This window comes from Meleagris gallopavo, chromosome 7, assembly GCF_000146605.3.
Source record: "Meleagris gallopavo isolate NT-WF06-2002-E0010 breed Aviagen turkey brand Nicholas breeding stock chromosome 7, Turkey_5.1, whole genome shotgun sequence".
Classification (NCBI taxonomy): domain Eukaryota; kingdom Metazoa; phylum Chordata; class Aves; order Galliformes; family Phasianidae; genus Meleagris; species Meleagris gallopavo.
Genome location: NC_015017.2, coordinates 849,703 through 863,234, shown reverse-complemented (window position 1 = coordinate 863,234; position 13,532 = coordinate 849,703). Strand labels below are relative to the sequence as shown.

Below are 13,532 nucleotides of genomic sequence, written 5' to 3'. Positions count from 1 at the left end.
CCCGGGAGGGTGCTGTGACCAGCCGTTGACACTGTCAGCCTAAAATATTTGCTCTCCAAAGCAAAAATCCCAAAGGGTGTACGGATTTAGCAGAGAGGAGGTTGTGGGGCCTCCCTGGATCCCATGTTGCTACTGATGTGTTGGTGCCAATTTAGCCGTACAGAGGAGAGGAGTTGCAAGTGATCTGCAGTCCTGTTTGCTGTCACTGTGTTGCCATCCCTGTGGAGCGTAACAGAGCCCTTGGTAATCTCCATAGGGATGGATTTTGGCAATTCTGCAAGGACACCTGCTGTTAGTGCCGAGCTGGTGCACAGCTGGCAGGGCAGGATTCATGATCAGGACAAGACAAGGAGAGCATGCCTGGCACAGTGCTGTTCATCAGTGCCATGCCTCTGGCTGGTAATTAAAGAAGGGAGAGAGGGGGAGGAAAAAAAGAAAGGAAAATCACCTTCTTCAAGATTTATTAGAATATAAACTCAGGAATTGAGATGTTCCTATCACCACCTATGAGACCCAAGGGACACCTTCGACTTAATGCAGGGTCGAATGCTCATCTCAGTTATGAATTCAGAAGGTGATCCGGAGAGCTTGGAATGGAGACATACGAGTACTTGAAGAGGAGCACGCAAGAGGCTCAGTGCTGCCAACATTGGTCCTTGTAACTTATTTCCACTGCAGTACAAAGCCCGTCCAGAACCTAGCGGGACAGAAAGAAGTCTGGGAAGGGGCAGGTGGGCAACCAGGATTGGTGTTCACCTCCCCGAATGAGCACAGGCACCTAGTGCAGCAGCAACCAGGATGCAAAAGCCTGCTTAGGACTCAAGTCACCATGACCCTCCTCGTTGCTTCCCCCATCCAGGTGGAATTTGCAAACCACGTTTAAGGGGAAAGAAGAAAGACAAATTCAAAGCACCTAATATTAAATATTATGCCTGTGTGCAATCAGATGTTTTTTTTCTTGATACGCCAGCTGTTGAAAGCAACACTGTCTGAAGCTATCTTCTTGACTTTTATGACTCTTCCAGCTGCCACAAATGGGAAATCGTGTTGCTAGCTCAATGAGATATACACCAGCTCCAACACAGTGGCTGAGAAAGGACAGTGGGTACGCAGCAATATCTCCACTGTCCATCCTTGGGTTTGGTCACTGGAAGAGCTGAAGGGATGCTGGCTCCACCAGAGAGGGATGTTCTGTGGTGAGTTCTGGACTCTGCCCCAGGGGGTGGGCATCCCTGTACCCTCACTTTACTGACCTCTCTCTCAGGAATGTTATGAGGATGTTTCGTCCCCACCAACTCCCTTAATTCTAGTGGCATCTGGTGAAATTACTCATGGGAGAGTTGAGAAGGGTCATGGACCTGCTCCAGCAAACAACTCTTAAGCCAAGTAGGGCAAGAAAAAGCATTGCTAAGGGCTTAACTTTGGGGTACCTCAGTGCTGCATCCAGCTGGACGCCACACCAAGTAGGGGAGGCCCTAATGGATTTTAATAAGGCTATTAAATACTTTAATAGATTTTAATAAAAATAAAGGTAAAATAAACCTTTGCTTCCACCCAATAATAATAATGCAATAGCAAGTAGAGCTCTTGGGAGGAAGTTGTTAAAAAACAAAAATGAAAACATCCAACCTGAAGATTTTGTATCCAGTCCAGAGCAGAATGGAATGATGAGGAGCAGAAGTTTCTGCAAGCTGTTGCAGGCTTCCCGTAAGAGGTGGGGAAAGCAAGAAGAGCTTTACAGTTTCAGGTTTCTGAACCTCCACGGGAAACCTGTCCATTCCTCAGAGTGATCCCCAACTTCACTGATGGAACAGCCACATACATTCCAGTTAAGGTAATCTCCTTCCTTAATAATTCATGACCTGTTTTAAAGGAGAAATTGAAGCTCAGAGGAAATCTGAAGGCTGCTATACACATTCTAATCAGCAGCATTGCTTAGGGCCTACCTCTATAAAAAAAAAAAAAAAAGAAATAAAAATCAGAGTAAGCATCTTTATTGAACTACATGGCCAAGTAAGAGCTCCTTCCAAGTGACAGAAATCACAGCTGGCTTATTTACAATCTTTATCTCTTTAAATCATCTAATAAAGGTGTTATCCTGAAAAGAAGAGAAAGATCTTAAGATAAAAGGAGTGCTACATGACAAATATACTTTCATTGGCCAGGCAAACAGGTGCCTCACAGAGAAGTTTGTTCTCAAGACGTTGTCCCTCAATGAGATGATAAGACAGCCCAAGTGGCATGCTGCTCAGAGAAAGCACGATGGGATAGCTGTAAGGTGGCAGAGCTTCACGAAGGTCCAGCAAACTACCTTACACCACTTTGGGGGGCTAACCAACTCTTTACAGTTCTCATACATCATTCTCATATTTTGCTGTAAAAAGAGTTTATTTAGCAATGCATGGTCTTGTGAGTCGAATGGTCAAAGCATGCACACAAGACATCACACGAAGAGCCATGATGCTGCCTGCAATCCTGCAGCATGTCATCTCCTTTGATTGCATGCATAACCATTTGTGGCCTAGCTAAGAGAAGCAAAGACATTGTCAATCTAAGTGCAGAGCTCCACAGCTCCACAGGAGTGAGTGCTTCTGCTCTCTCTCAGCAGCACCATCTTACTTTAAGATGCACCCAAGGAGGCCCTGCCTGAGACACCTACTAGATATGAATGCCTCTCCTTCCATGTTAAGCATAAACCTCTACAAACAAGATTTTTTTCTTCTCAGCCAAGACACCCCTCTTTTGATTCTCTCATTACTTCCACTTATTTTCTTTTTTACACACCTTCTTGATTTTACAAGGAATTCTGTCTTGCAGCAAGGTTTTGTAATCCTTTATGAGCCTTGGCTGATTGAACATCACACTCAGATGATTTAGGGGCAAGAGGCAAGCAGCTGACTAGGAAAAAAAACAGTCTTGTAGAATACCTTGTAGGTATATCAGAAGCTGGTCTGAATATCCTGAAGATACAGACAAGGTATCTTCATATTGCTGAGGCTCTAGAATCTATCTTCCAGCAATTGGAAAGATCCCAGATGACTGTTACCATTCATAAGGTCTCACATCATGGCCTGCATGCAGCCTACAACCACTGCAGCCAGCCTGTGAAGTTCATGTGAACTCCCCTGGTACTCTCACAGGAGGTTTTCCCTCCTGTTAAGATCCACCTCCAGGAGTCACTGCCTGAAGACAAATGCTGTGCTCTTACAGATCTCCAAGGCTTCCAGTCTCCAAAGACCTTGATCCTTTTCTTCCAGTTCATGATTCCAGTGTCGTAGCGCTGCCTTGTGCCACCTGCATGGGATGGGATACTTACACCCAAAGACTCAATGAACATCACAGAGTAGATGTGAGGCTCTGTCACATTCACAGCCATTTTGCTTTTCTTTCAGGAGGTACAGAATAATCGTGCAGTCAATTACTCCCACTTTAGGGAGTAATTGTGAACCGTCAGGTGTTTCAGACAGCATGAAAGATACTCTTAAAATATTCTGAATGAGTGCTCCAGGCTGTTGTAAGTGAACACTTAACCCAAGGCATGGAAAAAAATACATCCCTCTTTTCACTGAGGGAGTCAGTGGGCTGCATCTTTGATGAGGCAGTATCTTATTCTGCAAGGTACTACAGCTGCAGCAGCAGTTTAGACTCAGGACAATGGATTGATGCAGCTGCAACCATATTTATTGGCACTGAAGAGTTCAAGTATGGCCTAAACCAGTCCAGTGATTCTCCTTTCATCTAGAGAAAAGTCAGTAAAGGAACGAATAACCCAGAGGCATATGGGGCCAGAGAGAAAAGCAGCAGAATTTGTGTAGCAATAGCTAAAAAAAATACATAAGATTGTTCTTTACTCCAGATCTCAGTTGCTGAATACAACTAACACTGTGTTCCTTTCTCAGGGAAGGGAAAGGATGCACACAGAGCTTACACTGGACATACAAGGAGCAAGTGTAGCAGAACAAATGCACTGTTCAGCAGAAGATGAGCTTTTAGCTGGTTGGTATAGTACCTACATTCAAATAAAAAAAAAAGCTGATAGGAGCCAGCAGAGATTGGCAGCCAAGTTGTACTAACACCATATAACCAATTTGACCAGGACTGCAGTATGCACACTGACTACATTCAGTTCTCTCTCCATTGAAGTCCACAGTTCAAAGAGTCATAGAATAGTAGAGACATAGAATCATAAAATCATAGAATCATAGCATAGTTGAGTTTGAAGGGATCTCAGAGCCCATTCAGTCCCAACTCCCCTGTCATGGGCCGGTTCCCCCCACAAGCTCATGCTGCCCAGGGCCCCATGCAACCTGACCCTGAATATCTCCGGGGATGGGGCATCTGTAGCTTCTCTGGGAGGCCTGCTCTATCTGAACTGGACAGAAAGCGTCTACTTTGAAATGTTCCATACTGTCACTTCAAGGAAAATGCAGAAATGCCACAAGCAGCTCCTGCTCATGCCCAAATGATGCCCTTCAGCTCCATGGACATGTCTGCAGATAATCTGCCTCACCATCAGAAATCTCTGACTCCTATTCTGAGACACTATGAATAGCTGCATGTGCAATTAGCAGGTTTCAGGGCAATGTGCAGAACATCATAATCCACATAAGATCAATAGGATCATCTTCCCTGTCTGTAAAAGCAAAGGTTAGAGGGAGATCACAGAGGCAGGAGATATGACCCCTGGGATGAACAGAGGCAGCAACCTGGGTCCCTTCTGCTTCCCAGGATGACCCTGACGGCCACAGGAGGCTGGGGATGCAGAGCAGCATCTCCTAGCAGGGTGATCTGCCCCACTGCATGGCAACATGTGTTGCTGTGATTAAAAATGCACGGTATCAACTGTGGCTGAGGTCCCCGCAGCCATCTATTTAATAATTAATCCATGCTGGCCGTTTGAGGGCATTGCCCGCCTTCCAGCTGGACGCTGACCCACAGCTGAAGTCACACAGCCCAGCAAGGAGTTTTCTCTTTTCTCAGCCCTGCAGCACCCTACCAGCAGCAGCAGCTGGGATGCTGCCTGCTGACCATTGCTACAGCCCCTGGTGCAGGCAGCTTGTGTGTATGCAGCTCTGAGCTCCCTGCTGGCCAGGGTGAGCAGTCTGGAAGGCAAGCAAGCTGGCTCAAGTTAACTTTTCATATGTATGCAAAGCAAAGCTCAATCATCAGCTGATTAAGTGTGCTGGGGTAGCAGCAGAACACTAATTCCCACAGGCCAGGTTATTTCTGCTGGATCTCTCAGATGGGCAGACTGTATCTCACTTGGCTGCTGCAGATCCTAGGATTAGGGAGATATATGGGGACAAACCATACATGCTGCTGGAGCAGCTCATCAGCATGGGAAGGACCAGGGGAGATCCTCTTCTGGGACCTCAGCGCTACTCTGATGGGGGGAATGATCTTCACATCTCAGGCAAGAGCAGAAGGGAAGCACCTAGGCAGCTCATCAGCAGTGTTTGCAGCTACCTACCTTTGGGGTGTATGCTGCTGTGCTCCAGGCTGGAGCTTCTTCCTAATGTGCTTGGCAAGGACATCAGGTGCAGAGGTGGAGGGAGCAGGGCTGAGAACACCTCCAGGACCCAGACAAAAGAGGATGGAGTTCAGCCCAATCTCTTTGGAGGCCATCAGAGACATACATCCTTTACAGAAAGAAAATAAGAAGTTTTTTAAATATGATAAGTATTTCAGAAATGTCTTTTCTCCCTCCAAAGACAGTTCTTTTCACAGCCCTGCAAGCAGCAGATGAGCAATCCAGCACGCTCCTGTGTTGTACCACCCTGAAGGCCACGGCACTTTGCAGCCGTGTCACCTCCAAGAACCCCAAAGGCAGCTAATGTTTGTGCAAAACTGGTTTTGACCAACAACCATCTCATGGCCCCATTGATAACTGCACACTTCATTTTGGTTGTAACTCTCTATTTTAATGCTTCAACCACATCGCGTTCACCCTCCCCTTTCTAAACATCTAGTCTTCCTGCTATTCTTAATAAACCACTTTTCATCCAAATATCTCCATTCTTTCCTGGGAAAAATGCATAAACCTAATGACTAACGAGCAATTAATGCATCAGAACGCTACAGTTGACTTTTCTCTACATCATAAATACAACAAAAGCACACTACCCATCCCCACTACAAATCCACATTATTTTCTTTTTTACAGATTCTTGGTTTTTTTATTTTATTTTTTAGGTGAAAAATACAAGTTCATCCTCATTTCTGACCTTGACGCGCACGTCTTAATCAAGCTTTGCATGAGAGAAGTGACCCACAATCAGAGAGAACAGATGCTTATTCCCTGGCCAGAAGAAATTATCAGGAGAGACTTGAGCCTTTGATACCAGGAATAAATTCTCAAGCACAAAAAAAAGGATACAAAAATGCCTATGGAAAGCATGGCTTTCCATGACAGGGGCCTTTTTTTTTTTCTCCAGAAAACGGCAAGGATTTACTGTTCACTTTTATTAATTCACACACATTCCTGATGTTGTGATTGAACACATCTACACTGAGGGCTTTAACAGCTGCTTTCCTCCAGATCTGATGGGATGCTCTAGGTGAACACAGGCCATTGGGATGGGGGCGATGAGTGGGACTTTTGGACTGGAAAGAGGAAAATAAGGATCCCATGCTTGGTTAGAACTTGACTGGGCATGGAAAAATCAACTGCAAACTTTCTAATACACTCGTGTTTCACTACATGCTCTGTACTGTGAAGAGCAGCATGGCAGTGAACTGCAATAATAACCGGAGTGGCCAGAGACACATGCTTCATATCCTACAGTCAACTTACTCCGAGACATCTCTTGGCATTCCTGGTTTCTTTCCCAACATTTCTATTCAAGCACCTTGGTGGAGAAGCTATGCCTCATTGGGATAACAGCCTCTCCAAACCACTGGGATGCAGGGAAGGCACCTCCTTACACTGATGTAACTCCGAAGCCAAAGTCTGGTACCCAAGAGCCTGTTAAGCAATCAACATCTGGAGACTGTTGGCACAATACCTTGGGTCAGATCCTCTGGAGGTGAGACTCATTTTTCCATTCTTATCAATAACAATATCTGGATGAGGTCCTCACAAGCACATCCTCCCACAGACCCTGCACATGACAGGGTAGGCCTGGGCAAAGAGCCACCTTTTCACCATCACATCACAGTGTGTTCTGGGTTATCTGCACATCTTGTATAAAGGTACTGGGAGTTGAATTTGTGGGAACTCCAGCTTCTACCACAGACCTGCACCAGGAGGAAGCATCACCAAACACTAACAGATGTTTTACTGACTAAAAATCACACAGAAGAATCACACAGTCCTCTCTAAGGATTGCATCTACAGGGGAAAGTATGAGCAGTGAACGTTCCCCCTCATTAGTCTCAACCACAAAATCCCCCAGCACAGTTGAAAGAGATTTTCTTACTGTTGTATTTCACATGAAATTCCTCAATTATTCTGTGCCCCTTTCTCCTCTGACGCTATCCTTAAACATACCCCAAGCCAGACAACAGCTTTTGGAGCTTTCCATACTGCACGTACCTGGGAAAGCCCTATCTGCTGCAGCTGATTCTGGTCCTGTTGCTCTGAAGGTCTGAAGCAGATAATATTTTCCTTTCCAGCCTGAGGCAAAACCATGTTAGCACACAGAGCAGGTGTAACACCTCTGACAGCCCCTTTCCTGCCTTGTTTTGAGAGCAGAGTAACCTATTGGGCAGAGTAACAATTGATCAACTTGGTGCCCATTTGCTGAGGGATGATGTGATATTTCAGATAGTGTCTGCAATTTATAAGGCTGAAAAAGAAAGAAAATTGGGCTGCACATGTCAGGTGCTCTGTACCTGGATCCCAGGCTGGAAACGTTCCTGACAGCATAGGAGATACACGACAACAGAAATGTAAGTACTCTGTTGATTACTGCATGGAATTGGAAAACGCGAAAACATGAAACTGTGGTTGCACTTTTTACCCTGGAAAAATGCACAGGATGTGTGTTTACAGTGATACACATAGCTCTGCAATACAGTGGTACAGCTTCACCAGCAGCTCAAGAAACAACATCTCTGGTTATAGCATTCAGCAGGCATTTTCCCTTGTGACGCGCTGCACAGGATATAAGAATCCATTGGATCCATGTACGCAGCAAAGCAAGACTTACCAGGAAGCACTGCCCAGGCACTTGGAGAAGCTCAGTGGAACGGCAGAAATGTTTGGGAACTCCTTCACTGACAACCTCAGAAAGGTGGATCCTTGCCAGAGCTTCTTTCCTTCCTCTTGCCACATCTCAAAGGGCAACCTTTGTTTCTTTCCTTTGACAGAATCCAGATGGTGCAACCAGGAATTTCTGGCTGGCAGGACTGTGTTTGGAAACGCACTCAAAGAAAGCCATAAGCCTGCTATAAAGTTTTCTTGAACACTAGCTGCAACCTAGATCCAGGTGCCAGCCATGGGCCTGACCTGCTATGGCACTGCCTATGGCTTGCTGCTGAACTCAGAGCCCAGCTCAGCTCTTGGGGCTTCTTTCCCCCAACCAAGGAGGAACCAAAGGGCTCTGACCCTAGACCAGCACACTGACCTTGCCCAAGGGTCGCATGTTTTGTATGCATACAATTCAGCACACAACAAACAGCTGATATTTAGGTGCATCACAGCTCAGGAAGGAGGATGATACACCAACTTCAACACCTTCAGTCAACACAAAGAGATTGCTGTGTCTGGGCCAGGGATGTAGCGGCAAGAAGCAACCAGTCCATACTCAGGAGATACGACCAGAGGAATGGTGAGAAGCAGAAAGAAATTGCCAGGTGGGATTTGATACTTATGGTAAAACTAATTCCATGGCACTCTCAACAAGCCAATTTGTCCCTAGTATCATAGCAAAATGTGATGTTTAATCTCACCTGAGGCAATGAGAAAAGCTTGCTTTCTCATCCTAGAAATTGCCTAGAACTCACTTAAGGCTGGAGCAATGACACAACAAGCCAGAGAGGGGCCAGGGAGCAGAGGGAGGCAGGAAGATGTGGCTGTCCCACCCAGAGCTGGCAGGCAAGCTGGGAAAACTTGCAAGGAGAGCAACTTGTGCCAACCTGAGAATAAGTGTGCATCTTCAGCTTACACACTGCAGTTGTGCCAAGAGCCTTGCTTGCCATGGCATACCAACTCACTGCTGACCCTGAGGGAAGATGAGCTCCAAAGCTCAGGGTCGGCATGAGATGCATCTCTTGCACAAACTTGAGTTTCATTCAGAATAGACTGTTCACCTTCACAAGGAGCCTTATCATACATTGCCTCCACACTGCCCTGTGCACAGCCAGTGTAGTTTGTGCTGTCCATGTGCCAGGGTCAGGAGCACTTTGCAGAGGTGGCAGGATGCCCTCCAGCTTTCTTGCCACAGATGCATTCTTTTGGTTCCATATAGGAATTTTTCATAATATTTTGATGCTTAATCAAAGAGAGTTGTTCATCTCCAAGCTGTACAGACAGCAAAACGTGACTCCAGCAGCTTGCAATGGCTTATTAAACCCAATGATCCTTAGAAGAGAATAGGAAGGAGGGGATGAGAAGAAACTCTGTCTTGCTGCATCATTAGGCTTGTTTTTCTGGGAGGGTGTTATAGCTGGTTGAGAGATTGGGCAGATTTCCTAGAGCATTCCTCATTCTTCCCTCCAACCTGATAAGAACAGCAGTTTGCCTGCAGACCTCATATACTCAGGTTCCCCAAACCAACCCATAGACTGCTGACATGGCTACACTCCCCTGCTCATTCAGATTGCTGTGCATTTCTCTACAGCACCTTTCTACTGGGGATCCATAGGCACATTTGAATATGTGGCAATTCGCAGACACCATAGCTTGGCACAGCAAGATTGAGTTTGCTGCAGGGAATTCAGCTTTCCAATACAGATATTCAGGGATCGTGCAAATCTGAAGACTGTGGAGAAAACTAAATTGAGTTACAAGTTCATCTGTATGATGATTCAATGGAGGGAAAGACTCTTCCAGCCTGCATTCCTCTCAGTCATCCAGTGGGAAATGTGACCTCTGAAAGGAAAGCATGAATGTGCAATTGCTTCTATAGAAAAAAAGTAAGAAAAAAAAAAACAAACAGAACCACATATAACCATGAGTGATCACTCCAAACTATGAGTGTTCAGCACCTGGCAGCTGATTTTCTAAGGACATACAGCAGTACAAGGCAGGACTGGCTCCAGAGACAGTTGAAAAGAAGTGTCAGGACCAGGCTGCGCTGAAAAAGGAAAAAAGAGAAAGGAGAAAATGATGAGGAAGAATGGCAGGGCGTCTATCACTTTGCATCTAATGCCTCCACATGGCTGCAAGTGCCGTGGCAATTTGGCCCTGATAACACGGATGAAGAGACGTTGCTAACATATTGCTTCCTTGTCAAATGTCTCACTGGTTTTGCAGCCAAGTCTCCTGCCAGCAAGGCCACAGCAGCGCCTCTCCATTACTTTCATATGCAAAGAGGTTTTTAACTCAATTGCCAATAAAATTCTAGTGGGTGGAGAGGAGGACATCTGCCTGTCTAGTCCTGTGCTTGCCAACATGGTTCTTTTATTCCTTCAGAAGCCGCGAGCTCTTACTCGAGCTGGTATTTTGACAAGCATTTCTGTTTTCTTGACACAATGGGCAAAGTGGGCACAGATCTTGCATGCCACTTGTAATATGTCTTCTGTGCCATGATTTGCATCCTTTCTGGAGGATGCCTGGCACAGCGCTGCACAAAGCAGAACAAGCAGCTTGGACAGTGGGCTTAGTCTGACATGTAAATGTACTGCTTAATTATGTGCAATTGCGTTAGGAGAAATGTGAAGAGGACGCTTTGCAGGCTGTGATGGCTACAGGGCTCTGATGGGTTCTGCTTTGGAGGGGATGGGGGTAATCGAAGCGGCTTTGGAGAAGAGAGAGGAAAAAAAAAGATGGAATGATATCAACGCAAATGAGTTTTCATCAGAACTGCACAAAATGGTGACAGCCATTGATCCCAATGATGTTCTTGGCTGCAGGAGACCTGAGGGTCCCAAATGATAGAAGCTCCAGCTCCTCAAAGAGGCTTCTCCAGAGGACAGAGGACTTACAGGGCATCTGTGCTTGTGGCACAGTCTCAAAGCCGGTTTTCAGACCCATCAGTAAAATTCCAGTTTAAAGTTAAAGCAATCAAATAAACCCCAGTGGCAGCCTGGTCACCAGGAGTGGGATAGGTGAACTTCATCCCCTGAGGCTACAGGCCAGACCACGTCATGTCTTCCAGCCCTGAATTTTGGTTCATCTCTGCCTTCTTTCCTGAGGATGAGCCGCTACCTTTGCAAGCGCACGATGTGTTTACACCTAAAATAAGAAGTCAAAAAGCCAGAGGGACTACTCCAGAAGAGGTTTAGACACATCAGACTGTGCTGATGATCAGAGCCAGAATCTCTCAGGTATCACACAGGGCACAATCAGCTCTCCTCTATCCTCATCTTCCCAGGCACTCTCTGCATGCCAAACATGCTGCCAAGCCTCATAAATTCCCCTCTCTGAGCACTGCTCAACAGAGGGATACTGAAATGTGGGCCAAACTGCATAATCCTACAGCTGCCCAAGGGCACAACAGACAGCACTGCTCAGCCTTCACCCCAAATATAGACTCCCTCTTCTTTCTGGGATAACCATAGTGTTAAAGGACAGCTAATTTCATGCCTTATAAACCAGCTTCACTTTAGCACAAGAAATAAAAAAATAAAAATAAAAAAACCTCTTATCTCTCCGGAGAATGTCTTGAGACTCAAGCTGTTATCTGGGTTAGTTTGACATCTGAGATGAGAAGATTACAATCTGAAATGGAAAGGGAGTTAGTCAATGTAATTTCTTATGTTCATAAATAAGTGACCAAGAAGAGATACATGCCACTCTGCTTTTACTTACTGAGCTGAAGGTTCATCTCTAAAGCAAAATATCAGGAATTTATTGTCTTAAATAAATACCTTGAGGCTCTTAATAAGGTACATTGACCATCTTACCCTTCTGTAATTTGATTATCCAGTCTTTCCAATTCTTAATTGATAATTAATTTGAATAACGTGCAAAGAATTGAATGATGGAAAGAGAAAGAGAAACAGATGGTTGGTCTATGCAGTTAGAAAACATTTAATGGAGGAGAAAGGCTTTGCATTTTGAGCGTAACAATATACTTTGTTCATCTCTAGGAAGGGAAAATGGTATATGCTGCATCTCATGTCTTCAAACTTCTGCAGTAGCAAAGAAAGGACAGACACTTATTGAAGCTGTGCCATGTGATGGTGGATAGTAAACATACAACGCTTAGAGAGTCAGCAGATGTGAAGTCTAGCATAGCCTTCACTGGAAAAAAAAAGGATCCAGGACACAGAGGTTGCCTCTGACTACATTACAGAGGAGATCCAACTTGAAGAAATAGAATAAAGAAATGCACTGAAACTGTGTAGTTTTTCCAAATGGCCCTAATGAATTGTTCTTAAATAATCTTAAGCTTCTTAAAAGCTCACTGGCTGTCTCAGCATAGTATTGCCATTGTAATGCTATAATGTGATGGAAAACACAGCAGTAACAGCAGGGGAGCAGAGTCCCAGGCTGCAGCAAGTAAGGATAAACGCAAGCACAGCAGCCACAGAACTAGAAATGAAAGAAAAGAGCTGCTTACCTTCAGAAGGCCTCAGAGCAGGCAGGAATCTCCAGCAAGAGATACCCTCACATCCTCTGCCAACCCTTAAATGAGGTCTGGGAAGGGGTGGATCCTGGCTCCAGCCCTTCCAGTCATTCAGATGCATTGCATGCAGCTGAGCTCCCCTGGTTTGGCCCTGCCTTCCCACCAGGTGCTCAATCACTGCTTTAGGCCATGACTTAGCATTTCCACTACAGTCATCTTCAACATTTACATCAACTAATGGATCTTTGGGTAGAGACTGGATACCAGAGTGCCTGAAGAAAGCATTTACTCAGGAGTTTTTTCCACTTCAAACCATCAGGAAATGCATCAGGCTACTGCTTGCGAACATTATGCTGGTGTTCCTCCTTCTACAGGGTATTTCAGGACTGAAACTGACCATGTATTTTTCAAGCCATGGCCTCTCATTGCAGGGCTCTTCCTTTTGGTGTTTCTAGCCATCACATGGCTAAGTCTCCTTCAACAATGAGTTCTAAGTGAGCATTTTTCCTGGAATTGACACCCACATTTTTTGTAAAGGAAGATACTCAAATGTATTTGTTTTTCTTCCAAGAACAGTCTATACTTACAGACACAGGATAGAATAATAACTGAAGGTAATTCTGGCTATGACTCCAGGAGGGTGAGAGGAACAAATAAGCAATGTATTTGCACCCATGCACCCACAGATTTGAAAGACTTTACATGGAGCAGACCAAAGCACTTACATCACTTGAAAAATTAACCAGACTCTTAAAAAAACAGCTGTTTCTGTCCCTTGGTTGGTGCCACGTTGGTTACAGACCTAAAAGAAATCACCCTAGCGCATAGATTTTTCAGTGCTGAAATCAACAGGAGCAC

General features: G+C 45.2%; 1 long non-coding RNA gene across 3 annotated transcripts; it reads right to left on the bottom strand.

Annotated features, from left to right (window-relative positions):
• Positions 1–451: 451 nt before the first annotated feature.
• LOC104911605 lies at positions 452–12,709 on the bottom strand. 3 transcript variants are annotated; one of them, XR_004160240.1, is made up of 8 exons: positions 12,669–12,709; positions 11,745–11,824; positions 10,150–10,238; positions 8,151–10,033; positions 7,535–7,699; positions 5,471–5,639; positions 1,630–1,862; positions 452–697 (listed from the first exon to the last, which is right to left on the bottom strand). It is a non-coding gene; the product is annotated as an uncharacterized LOC104911605 (long non-coding RNA). The 3 variants fall into 3 exon arrangements; XR_004160241.1 differs by having other exon boundaries at positions 10,177–10,238; XR_004160242.1 differs by lacking the exons at positions 452–697; positions 1,630–1,862; positions 5,471–5,639; ... (1 more) ...; positions 8,151–10,033; positions 10,150–10,238 and adding an exon at positions 10,487–11,338.
• Between the last annotated feature and the right edge of the window lie 823 nt (positions 12,710–13,532).